This window comes from Siniperca chuatsi, linkage group LG24 (assembly GCF_020085105.1).
Source record: "Siniperca chuatsi isolate FFG_IHB_CAS linkage group LG24, ASM2008510v1, whole genome shotgun sequence".
NCBI lineage: Eukaryota > Metazoa > Chordata > Actinopteri > Centrarchiformes > Sinipercidae > Siniperca > Siniperca chuatsi.
The window spans coordinates 3930555-3942669 of record NC_058065.1 but is presented as its reverse complement, the minus strand read 5'-3'; the positions used below and the strand labels follow the sequence as shown (position 1 = coordinate 3942669).

General features: G+C 42.5%; 1 protein-coding gene across 6 annotated transcripts in view; it reads left to right on the top strand.

Annotated features, from left to right (window-relative positions):
• Positions 1-12115, top strand: part of zeb2b (zinc finger E-box binding homeobox 2b) — a 90893-nt gene that overhangs the window by 36361 nt on the left and 42417 nt on the right. The window lies entirely within an intron of this gene.

Here is a 12115-nt window from a genome sequence, read left to right as displayed (position 1 = left end):
AATCAATATTAACAGCTTGTAAAAAGTACAGCAAAGGAAAGAGATACTTAAACAAAGTGCAGCGGATCAGGACCTCAGATAGAAACTCACAATTCCAGTCTGCAGTGTTTGTCTCCTGTGAAAGTTGCCCTGGTGATTTGTGGGTTTCAGGAAACTGATATGTTTGCATTGAAGCTGCCGATGGATATTTCTGAAAACGGCCAGATCATAGAATTTCATTCTTGTTTGCTTGGGATATCCTATAAAATGGCATCTCCTCATCTGATCCCTAAAATCTCCAATTTCAGTATACATATTACTGTATACACTACACACGTCTCCATCTTAACAAGTAATTTCTGCCTATAGTGGAGTTCAAACTAAAAATTACCCAAATTACAACCAAGAATGACTTGACAAGAAGCAGATTTTTGCTGTGTAAAAACTTGAACTTAACCTGTGAAATCCTCCAACCTGTATAATGGATCTATGATTAAGTAATACTTGTCTTGAGTCCTTTCAAATCTTATTTTCCTAAAAAAAAAAATTAAAAAAGGTGAAAGAATCTGCAAAACAAGCGAAGAAATCAAATTTTCTAAAACTATATTTCATTGTTCTTGATTCTACTGCCTCATTCATTCATTCGATAAAGGAACTCATTTCTAGAAAAGTCTTTGCAAAGACTTTTCAAATTTAGACAGATATGACGTGCTAAGATGGAGATCTTGGCGAAGACCTATCTCGTCTCAATAGATCGAAGTCTCAGTGCAGCCTGACAGATTAGGACATTTTACAAGCCTCTTTATGCTACAGGAAAATACACCCCACCGAGTACAGGGCTGTTAAATTCTGCACCTGTATTGTGTTGCAGAAAAAAGTGCAAGCCAGGCACTTCTCTTGGCCTTGTCCAGCAGCAATATTCAGAGCTTATTAATAAAAAACAGACAATTGTTTGGCAGTTCTTTTGATGTATGTGCCTATTCGCTGGGTAAGCCCCCCCGTCTGACAATACAGGAGAGAGATTGTTTTCCTGAAACGGACCTCCCCCGCCATCTTCCAGCTGAAGCAACTCAGCGAGCCCAAGGCGTGATTTGCGAGGTACCTGACATAATTTACTGTCTCTGTGACTCATATTTCAAAAAATGAGGACAAACAGTATTGAATGAACTGCCAATATAATTAATGGCAATCATGATCATGCGGAAATTGTTTGCCCCCTTACCCCATTCATACATTTAACAGATGCAAAATAGAGATCTGGCTTTGTTTTCAGGGTTACAAAACAGGGTAAATGGCAAGCTTGCAGAATCACACTGCAAGAAATACCCTTATCAAGTTTTTCTTGTCTTTAATTGAGTCCTTGTAGTCGTATTTTCTTAAAAACAAGTGAAGTAATCTGTCAGTGCGGAAAGAACAAGTTATTTCAACTTGTTTCCAATAGAAATCAACTTAAAGTAAGTCTTTTAGGACTCAATTTGAGACTAAAACGACTAGAGATAAAAGCATGATGGAGATTGTTTGCAGTGCAAAATGGACCAAAGGGACTGCCACTCCTTGAAAAAATCATGAAATACCAGAGAATTTCGGACTGCAACAGTCAGGATTTTGAAGGCCATAGCAGGTAAAATGTCGTTCTTTTACAGTGAAGCGTTATTTATTTGTAGATGCAAAATTATTTTGGATAAACTGCATGTTCAGTGAGACACAGCAGCAGAGCAGCATCCGTAAGCCTGTCTTTCTCACTTAGAGTACAGTGTGGAGTCAGAAAAAAACCCAGCAATTATTTCAGTGACCTCATTGTCATCCGCTGGAAAATGTGTAATTAGCGCGTGTTTACAAGTCTGGCACACCTGCAGCTCATCTTTCGCTGTAATGTTTGCCTTCAAGAAGCAAGGCGGCTGCCAGCCACTGTCACTGGCTGTCACCGAAACGAGGAAAAAAAAGAGAGAGAAAGAGAGAAAAGAAAGAAACGAGGCAGAGAGAGGGGTGAAGTAGAAAAAAGAGCACCACTGTGTGTGCCATTCTTCCAGAAATCTCTGACTGGCTTAATGCCGTCGTTGCTGTGCATGTGAAGAAATGGGCATTTACATGGGTATACAATAGAGACTACATTACTTACACAGTAGCCTCATTATATCCCCGACGCCTACCTTCTGCCCCGCACTGGTTTACTCACTCCTAGCTCTTATTGTTGGGGTATAATGGCGCTTGGGCATTTCTGAAATTCCCTCATTATTCAGCTTATTAAGGCTGCACCAACTCGATAATCGTGCCGCATTTCGTGTCAAAGGGGGCGACTGTGCTGATTTGCCACATTTGAAGGCTAGACAAGGCTCCAAGCTCAATCCTCCACGCATGCAGGCGGGATGAAATTGCTCTGTAAATACAAGCGACGTGTAATGCTTTTTGCCCCGGCTGACACAATGTGCGCTCCTCCTGGTAGTCAAACCCAAGGCGAAGTGCACCTGACAGATAACCCTCGCGATTTGGATGTCATTACAACGGGCTGGGAACACACACGGTGCAATCCGTCAGTACAAAAAAAAAAACACACCAACACAACAGGCAGCTGTTAGGGAATGCAACAGAACACCAACAGCGTCTGATGAGCGAGGGGGGAAAGTGACACGGCCTTGCCATTTGCGACTCTTTTCTGACGCCAAATGCTCCATAGTTTCCAGGCTCAAACCTGAGGGGTTGAGAGGCAGGCTGACAGAAAATGCCAAATGTCTACAGAAGAGATTTGAGTGGACGTGTGTCGAGCTGTCACTGTAATGTTGCTGGCACACTTGTTTTTTTTTTACAGGAGATTCACCTTTTTGCGATCGGGGGTGATTGTCCTACATTTACTTTGAGGCAAAATAGGTGTGTCACTCCTGCTAATGGCACTGACAGCGACTGTGAGCAGAAAACAGGCATGCCGGTAGAAAATATAGAGATTTTAAACAAGGAAAGAACTGCCACCATGACTACTCACTCTGTACATTAAAAGGAGCATACACTCTCAGAGCTTTGTGGCCTCTGAAACAGAAAATGGGTCACAAAGAAACAATTGCCAGTTGTCGCACAAAGAATGTTTTTTTTTTTCTTCTCTTCTTCTATCTTCACATGTATTGCGTTTAATTATTGTGTGAGGCGCTTAAGCTCTCTTTGGGTTGAAGCATCCTGTCTCTTTTTGAAGAATATTCAGAGGCGGTTCAGGATGCCAAGAATATGTGGCCGCCTAGGGCTGGTTGAGGCTGCATTTTGCTATGTGACATGTTGTCATATACAGGGGGGAGAAAAATCAATTGGCAATTAAATGATACACCTTGTGAAGATGACAAGAGGCATTTGGTTGCACAGGAAGAAGTGGGTAGTGAGGGGCTTTGTAATGAAGGCCTAATGACTATTCATAAGTGATTTTCAGTCCGCTGATCCACTCGACTGGGAAGCTCTGCCCTGGAGAGTCTGCGCTGTCACTTTCCCTCACCTCAAAAAGGCGCCGCAATCGACGGTGTAGGATGTGAGCGAGAAATTACCCAGAATTCTGCCCCGGGCCTGTCTCAGGTCACATGCAGGAGGATGGGAGTCGGGGGGGAAACACACATCTGGCACACTATAGGTGCCACCAGGGGACACAAAACTCAGAATCAGGAAGCTGCGAATACACAGGATTGACAGCGGCGGATACCTTTTCACACAAAAGCGAGTTGGGGCTTTGTTCTTCTTCTCTGCCTGTATCCTGTTCGTATTATCGAGCTGACAGAGCTTCGAGGTGGCCATCTGCGGGGGCTAGAGCAGGGATTTATGACCTTGCCATGAACTATGGTCAATAGGTGATAAATCTGAGAGGCCCTCTTTGCAATAGAGCAGCGCTTTCAATGTGAGATCTCCAGGGAAGGATGCAGCAGGCCAGCTGAAGTAAAAGGACTCATTGATGACCTTTTACCTCCAGCGTCAGATCATCAGGTCACTTCCTGCCAAAATGCGTGATCGCCACCCTGCCCCCATCCAGCTTGCTGCATTGCCGTCACTGGAAATATCATTTGGCAATTAGAATGCTGAGGCGTTTCAAAACTCTAACCACTGACCCTTTCTCAGATTACTGATGCTTTATTTTGTCCAGATTTATATCACAGTTTCTCTGATTTGTGGCTGAAACTGTAAGCATTCCTATCTGATCATCTGGTATCACATTCCTCGTTGCCATGTTTTGATACAGCTGACAAATACCAAAAGACCCACTGCATGTATACATCCACTGTTCAAACATGCTGTTATCTTGCTCTTATCGCCTTGTGCGGCTCACCTTATCTAAGGTAAATACAATAATGTGCTCATTAGGCTCTGCTTCATGGCTACTTGGCAGGCATGTTTGCTCAGTAATAAGAGCTTGTCAGAAGCAGGCCAGGTCAGCGGAGTGGGGGATTGTGTGTGTAAATGGCGGAGGCTAAAACCCAGAAATTATGCTTCCAGTGCAGCTCTGCGGCGTAGTAATTGAATAAGTCCCGAGTACCTGAGCAAGTCCGAGGTCCTCGTGGCTTTTACCCCCGTCTTCAAGCCAAGAGTCTATAGCTTCTTTTCTTTTTTTGCTTCTTTTCTTTTTTTTCCTCCGCTGCACATGGCGCACTGCCAAAATGACTATTACATAATTAATCTGCATTGATCATCTGGTTAGCACATGAATCAAATGGCGGAATAATTGAGTCATGAAGTTTTGAGGTCCCAGATCGCTCTGTGTGCCTGTCTCGATGGTTAAATGTGGAGCTGTAGCAGCAGAAGTTCACTGGACAATGGTTTAACATTTTGAACTCGAGGTGAGAAGTCAGTCTCGGGCTTTAACAAGGTTACAAGTCTACTCTTTAAATTAAGGGAAGCACAGAAGAATCAGTTTGGTCCAGAATAGATTTCTCCCCGGAGCATCATAAAGATTTAACTTTTCTGCATCTATTTTCTTCTTGTAAATTGTCTCAAGACCCTGTGCGAAAACTAGGTCAGGTTTCCTCTCTTTATTTTGATTGTTTGGAGCTTTCACCATGCGCAATAAAAGTCATACATCCCAGTTTAAAAATGGTAACATATATTGTCTCATTACCTTTTATCACCCTTTTATTAGAATAACTTACTAGTGGAACATTAGGTCAAAAGTGAGAAATTTCCTCTTTGTGTCACCCGGCTTGGAACAGGGACCTGGATAGCATGTTACTGAGTGAATCACAGCTCAAATAGTGCTTGGCAAAGCAAGTCCTGCGTGGCGAATGGACCTCATCAGCAGAAAAACTAGAGCTGCGTTCACTGCTGCAAAATTTTGCAGGAAATTTACAAATAGGTGCAGAGGAACACAGGCGTAAACGGCAGGAAAAGGTAGTTCACTGCAATCGAGAGGAGAGAGTGAAACTGAGACGTGTAAATCAATGCCTGGTCTATCTGATCCAGACCAGGCCTGTGTGTGTAGTGGTGTGTGTGTGTGTGTGTGTGTGTGTGTGTGTGTGTGTGTGTGTGTGTGTGTGAGAAATACAGAGGCAGAAACAGAGAGAGAGTGAGAGCACTGCAAACAATGTCCATCTAATCTGCCTCTTTTGGGACTTAATTGCAACCTGTATTCTAGTGTTGATTTTGCCTCATTCTGTCTTTTTTCAAGATACTCTATATTCTAGAAAAGTAGTAGTGCAGTGTTTTGCCTTATACTGTCTTCTTTGAAGAAACTGACACTCACTTTTAGAAAATTAGCAGCGCTTTAACCCACACCCTAGAAATATCAGTATCTTGAAAGTAGACAAGGCCAAACGCACGCTACAATCATGATAAATGACACCCGATTCAAGAAAACTCTTGAGACAATTAGATTCATATTGGAAACAGGAAGATTGTCTCACTTGTTTTAAGAAAATGAGACTTATAGGACTTATAATGACAGTGGAAGAGGCAGACAGAGCACTAGCTTACCTCTCCACTCTCACCAGCTCAGTTGGGGTCAGTGCAGCGGCAGCAGCTGTAGTAGCTAAGTAGTTTTAATTGAAGTAGCATTGCCATCATTAACATTGCTATCATTATTACAAAGCGACCGGTTCGGACGATACTTCTGTCCCCAGCCGCCGCCGCCGCCGCCTCCGCCGTTCCTCCTGCTTCCCATCCCCACCCCCAGACACCCGCACATCATTATGCAGTGGCATCTATCAGATACTGGCTTAATTAGGGCCTGTACAGCACATTAAGCAAGGGGAGTAGCCAAGCTCAAATATTTATAAGGTTGAGTATATTTATGATCTGTGTCATAATCCCTTATTGGAAGATTTCAGTGGAGGTTTTACAAAGCAGACCCCCACTCTCCCCTTTCCTGACAATGACCTCCTCCTCCTCCTCCCTCCTCTTCCTCCTCCTTCAGTCTCCTCTCGCTCCTCTGCCTCTGAATTACTATTTTACATTTAATGTAATGAAGAAATGCTTTTATCCAAAGCAACTTAGAGCAAATGCACAAGATAGGCTTCATTTCCTAAACCAACTCTATAAGCTATTGATCGTAAGTACAAGTGTACAAGGAAAGTTTCTGCTGTTAAGGAAAGTATTTGTTACTTTGTTTAAGTACTTAGTTTTAAAAGTAACTGTTGTTGGCATAATTCTACATTAAAAGAAACTTTTACACATTACCTACTTTAGAAACAGCTTGAAAATTGAAACACTATTGCTAGTAACCACAAAAACAATTTGAGTGACCTGTGTTAACAAGTCAGAGGTACAATAGATGCAACAAATGTCCCTGAAAACAAGATTAGGATGTCAAACTAATCAGCGAAGAGACAGAAAGTTTTGGTTTTCTGGAGCCTGAACTTTTACCTGTTGAACTCTGATTGTTATTTTCTCTGATACACTATCTACAGGCACACTGTGCTCTTGGCTACATGTGCAGTTCAAGCATTTAGCTGATATTCTTAAATACGAGCAACATTATGAGCAACCAAACAGATGCTGCAAAGTAGAATATAAGGCTTTTATTTTCTTAATTTCTCATCTACTGAGCATCACAAGGTTAACTTCCTGCTATTTTTAGTCCACACAGAGTGCAGGTCTAAGTGAATGGCACTTCTGCCTCACCGAGAGCCCCCACCACCCCTCCAATCTCCTCTGCGATAACTCCTCTTGTCTCTTTTTGTTCAGGCGAAGGTAGCGTTTTTAAGAGCCCTTCCCTTTCTGTCTAACTCAGGCATCTCTTCTTTTATGCCTCGCCTTGGGAGAAACCACAAGGGTCATGTTTATTTAAAATACAAAAACACACTTCTGCCCTTGTCCTCAAAAATACCCCCCCTCCGTGTGTGTTGGGGGGGCTGCAATTAGGCATCGTGCTTGACTTTTTTCTCTCGTCAGTGGTTGCTGGTGTAAGGTGCAGAGGGTGTAATGAGTACAGATTACACAAATGGTGATTTCATTGAAAGTGACTTCATGATACATCACAGTCATACAAACACATGAGAGAGTAGTTTCCCCGTGCTATACTTCCAACAATGCCAACATCGGGTAGAGAAATGGCTAAACCCACACCACTAAACAACCAAATACACCAATCGCCTTCCTCTCTGCTCACAAAAGAGCCAGGAAAGTATCATGTAGAGGTCTCCAGCGTAACCTCCACCTACATCGTTACAACTACCCCCAATACTGCGGCGAGGTCGAGGGCAGTAGCTGTGACCCCTATACCAGCCAGTCATGATGAGGTCTCAGCGTGGGCGGGCCTCTGCTATAACACGCCAGTATCTAAGGGATTCTCTCATTGCTGGCAAGGCTTATCCAGAGCCAAAACCTGTGGGGAAAAAAGGAAAGAAAATACTCCCCAGTCACTAAAGCCCTTCCTTTAAGACGCTTTAATACAGATTGCGATGCAGGAATGAACCGTGAGGCTTCAGCCGCAGTTTCTGCTGACCTCAACCGCAATACTCTTTCCTCTCCCCGGGTAAGTGGAGTCGAGGAGTGCAGAATAGCACTGCTCTTAAGAATTCAGCTCGCTGTTGTTCACCAATCACTCAGGTGGGGAAGTGAAACGGTGTTCACCTCTGGGTGTAATTGAGATTAAGTCGCCCTCATATTGTGTGGGAGGAAACAAGTGCTCTCTTTACAGGGTGCAGCAGCATTTTAAGGAGAGCCACAGTTGGAGTGCATTAGGGGTTTTATGTTGTTTTGCCATATGTTGCCAGAACAGTGTGTGAGAGTTGGGTCATTTTAGCCATTCAGCTGATGTTGTAATCCAGAGAACCTCATACATGATGTCAGAGTGCAATATACTGAAAGGGCTAGTGGGACAGGATTTCTAACTAAAATTCCTGTTTTACTGGAGTAACCATATGCGATAGAAGCATGTTAGTGAAGATATAAGAGCCAGAGGTAGAAAAGTGCAATGAAAAAAGAAACAACACTCTTAAGCAAAAAGTTCAAAGCTTTTATTTTATGGATAGCTCATCTTTAAATCAGCTCCAGCTGGGTTTCCTTTCAACAAAATGTTGAAATGGTTTTTCTATCCGATTAAAGATGTGTTAACAAGTGAAATCAACAGTTGTTGTATTTGGTTGGAATGAAAGCATGTAGACTCTTAGGTCAGAATGGTGCAAATGGTCTTAAAAAACTGCTGCACTGTACAAAATCCCCTTCTACAAACAAGCAATATATTGCGTAATCTAGAGAAATCTGCCAGTGGGGTAAGCAAAGAAGACCTGAATCGATTTCAAGATCTTTCAAGAAGTTCTTGAAGAGAACCTTGGATAAGAAAAAATAAAATAAATCATCCTAAATTACGATATTATGACCTTCTTGAATTCTTCCTTCTGCAGTGGGGCTTGGCAAAGTGCTTCAGAAACTTGGTTTCAGAAATCTCCAAGGCATCTGAGCAAATTGCCTTGTTTTAGTTCTTAGAAGTTAGGTCAGTTTGTGTTATCTAGTATTTGACTAATGTTATCACTACAAGCACCAGTTTTCTACAGGGTCCTCAAAAAGTTTGTTATAGCAGTGCTCAAGTAAAAAGCTCTATTTGTTTTTGATATTTGAGTAAACCCTCCTAAACTCTCATTCCTTTCACCCACCTTTCATTTGCAGAATGGAGTTCACACAGTTCTACCCACACGATTAGATTGCCAAGTGATCTCAGGGAAATGTAGAATTACTGAAAATACCTCAGCAATGACCGCTTACCACTAAAGAAGGAAACAAAGTTAAAAATAGAAGAATTTCGATGTTACAACTGTAGGTACTGTAGTAACGGTGGTGGTAATAGTGGCCAACTTCTCTGTGGCCTCTTTGCCCTCCTGCCCCAACACCTGAGTAACACAGCCAGCCCACTGGTAACACTGTGGGAGGAGCCCAGCTGCTCCTCCGGCCTCCTGTGTGGCTCCCCGGCCTCCTCCTCCCTGCTCTGCTCTGCTAAGGCTAGCGTAGGAAGGAAAAACCTAGGAGGGAAAGGAGCTGTAACAGCGTGTATGAAAACCGCAAGCCTTTGGCCAGGTGGTTGGTGGTGGGGTCTCGCTTTTATTGATTTTCGTTACTTTTCTGACAAACATCCTCCTCTTTGTTTGGCCACCGATGGCAGCGAGAGGAGCGAGCAGCGTGGGGTGTTTAGAGTTTGAGAGAAAGACGAAGAACCGACAGCATTGCCTGGCCTGGGAAACCTTTGCCTCTTTATCCTGCTCTCTCCATTTTCTGAGTTCCCATCGGAGAGCTAACACATTATTATGCATTTTGCTTTATTTTACGGCATCGATTTAAAGTAATTTGAAGGTTCTGCAGGGACTAGTACCTGAGTTTTTCTCAGATAGCTCAGTGTGTGCTTGTGTGTTAAAACAGCAGGGCCTCTGCTAGATACAGGGTATATTTATCCCAGAGGGAAATTTAAGTGTCAGCAAGAAGCAGCAAGAAGGTGGGACACGATAAATACATGTTATATCTCTGAAATACAGATGATCCGTGCAGTTAAAGTGTTACTTACTACCCTAATCTTTTTAGTAATTGCTCATTTTCTTAGGTGTTAACTTTTTAAATCATGGACATGGCATTACACAACAAAAATCTTCAGTTAGGGTTTGTTAGGTAGAAGAGGCATTGTGATCTTAATTCTGCAAATACTGCACATCCACTGTTAAACCCTGCAATGTTCCCAATATCATACATTCCCCTTTCATATATGCTCGGGAGCCGCCACTTCAGGAAACCCACCAAGGTGTCCGTTCGCTCACGGTTCCAGCCCTTCAACCTGTCAGACACACTTTTGTGACGCCAAATCCCTCTATTCATTTTTCTCCTCTTCGGCACAAATATATTTTCCTTTTTTTCAACTCTTTTATCAAGGGCAAACCTGAACTCCATGGAAAACGCACACGGACATCCAGGGCAGGGAGATCTCCAGGGCCTGTCATTTTACATTTACATTTTAGCCATTTAGCTGACACTCTTATCCAGAGTGACTTGCAAAGAGTGCAACGGCAGACTGAACCTGAATGTTCAGATGTAGGTGAAAACATGCAAACTGAGGAGAAAAGGTCAGGTTTTTATGTATTTATTATGATTGGGGGAGTGCGTTTTGTGACCTTTTGATCCCTGAAATCTTTCTTCAAATTAAAATGTGTATGGGTGTCAGAAAGGATGCATAATTTCAGACAACCCACGCTTTGTTTATGCAACACCAGATCTCTGATGTCAATTGCCCCTCTATCTTAACACCTATTTTAATCTTTCATGAATCCATTTTGATTAAAGAACCCAGCTCTTTTACTTTCCGGAAAAAAAAAATAGCAGCAAGTATTCTGAGACTCTCCACCTGGCCGTCTGAATTATTCAAACGTGCAGGAAGTGAAGCCCACCCCTGCTCTCGCAGGTTGTAAAGGCCAAAAATGCTTCATCATGCCCAAGTGAAAGTATGCATACATTATTCAGTTAAACCTGAGAAAAATCAGATGTCTCCCTTGGTATTTGTGCCGGCGCAAAAAAAAAAAAAAACCCTGGTCTTGAATTTCTCAGTGGTGGACATTTTCTTCACCCACCCCTCTTCTTCGTCTTGTCCATGATTGCTACATCCATTTATTGACAGAGCATTTTCCAAATACTACCTTGAAATTGAAAAAAAGAAAGTTTGCAGGAAACGATCAATTTTCCACATTTCTTCTTCAAAGTCAAAGCTTAAGCAATCATTCGCAGCTTGTCTCTTTGATATAACCTGTAACCTGGTTTTATGGCCATTTTCACCCCTCTCCATATCTATCACACATGCACACACACCTAAAACTGCACTCAACAATCTATACTCAGTCCTGGATGCTTTTCTCTAATTGTTTCTCTCTTCTATCGACCGCCATATTCATCCACTGTTCCCCATAATGAGAGATAAGTCGCTTCACACCATCAAGCACCTTTCTCATTTGTCTTGCACGCTAACACATACACTCATATATATCTGTGTACAAACACACATCCTCCCCCCACTCGCTGACACATAGGACACATCCATACACACACACAGCATTGGGCCTAGGGCCTGCTGTATGGCACTCTTATCTTCAACACACAGACTTAGCATTATGCCATCAACAAGCTTGTGCTTCCCAGACACCACCGGTGCACTGAACTCCTCTCAGGTTGGACTTCTTCTCCTCTTTCTAAATTGTTGTTAATTTAGCATTGCTAATCTAATAGGACGGTGCCTTTTTTCAATACATCACCACATTCGTTCAATGTCAGAGGTCCTTTTCCACACTGGCAATATTGTCTCTCTTTCCTTTTAATTTGCTATTCATGTATGTTATGAATATCCCTATGCCGTGCATAATGTAATTAAGTATGGCCAATGCAGTGTGGGCAGCCGTCCCAGAGCCAGTCAGTTCACTAACTCAGAATATGAAACCTTATGAACTGCTACTGATTTGCTTTCCTGTCATTCAGCTCTTGTGGCAGTAATGCACCAAGCAACATTTTGCTGTAAAGCTGTGTTGCTCCAGGAGCTGCTGCATCTTTTGGTTTGAAAAGATGTTTAATATAAATCTAATTTGTCTTATATTACTTTTATTTGTATCGACTTGAACTTGATCCTTCCCTGTATATGTTTCTTGTGAATATTCCAATTTAGTTTGGCCTCTTTGGCATCTGCCTGATGACTGTAATGTAATGGCTTTTTTGTGCACATTCA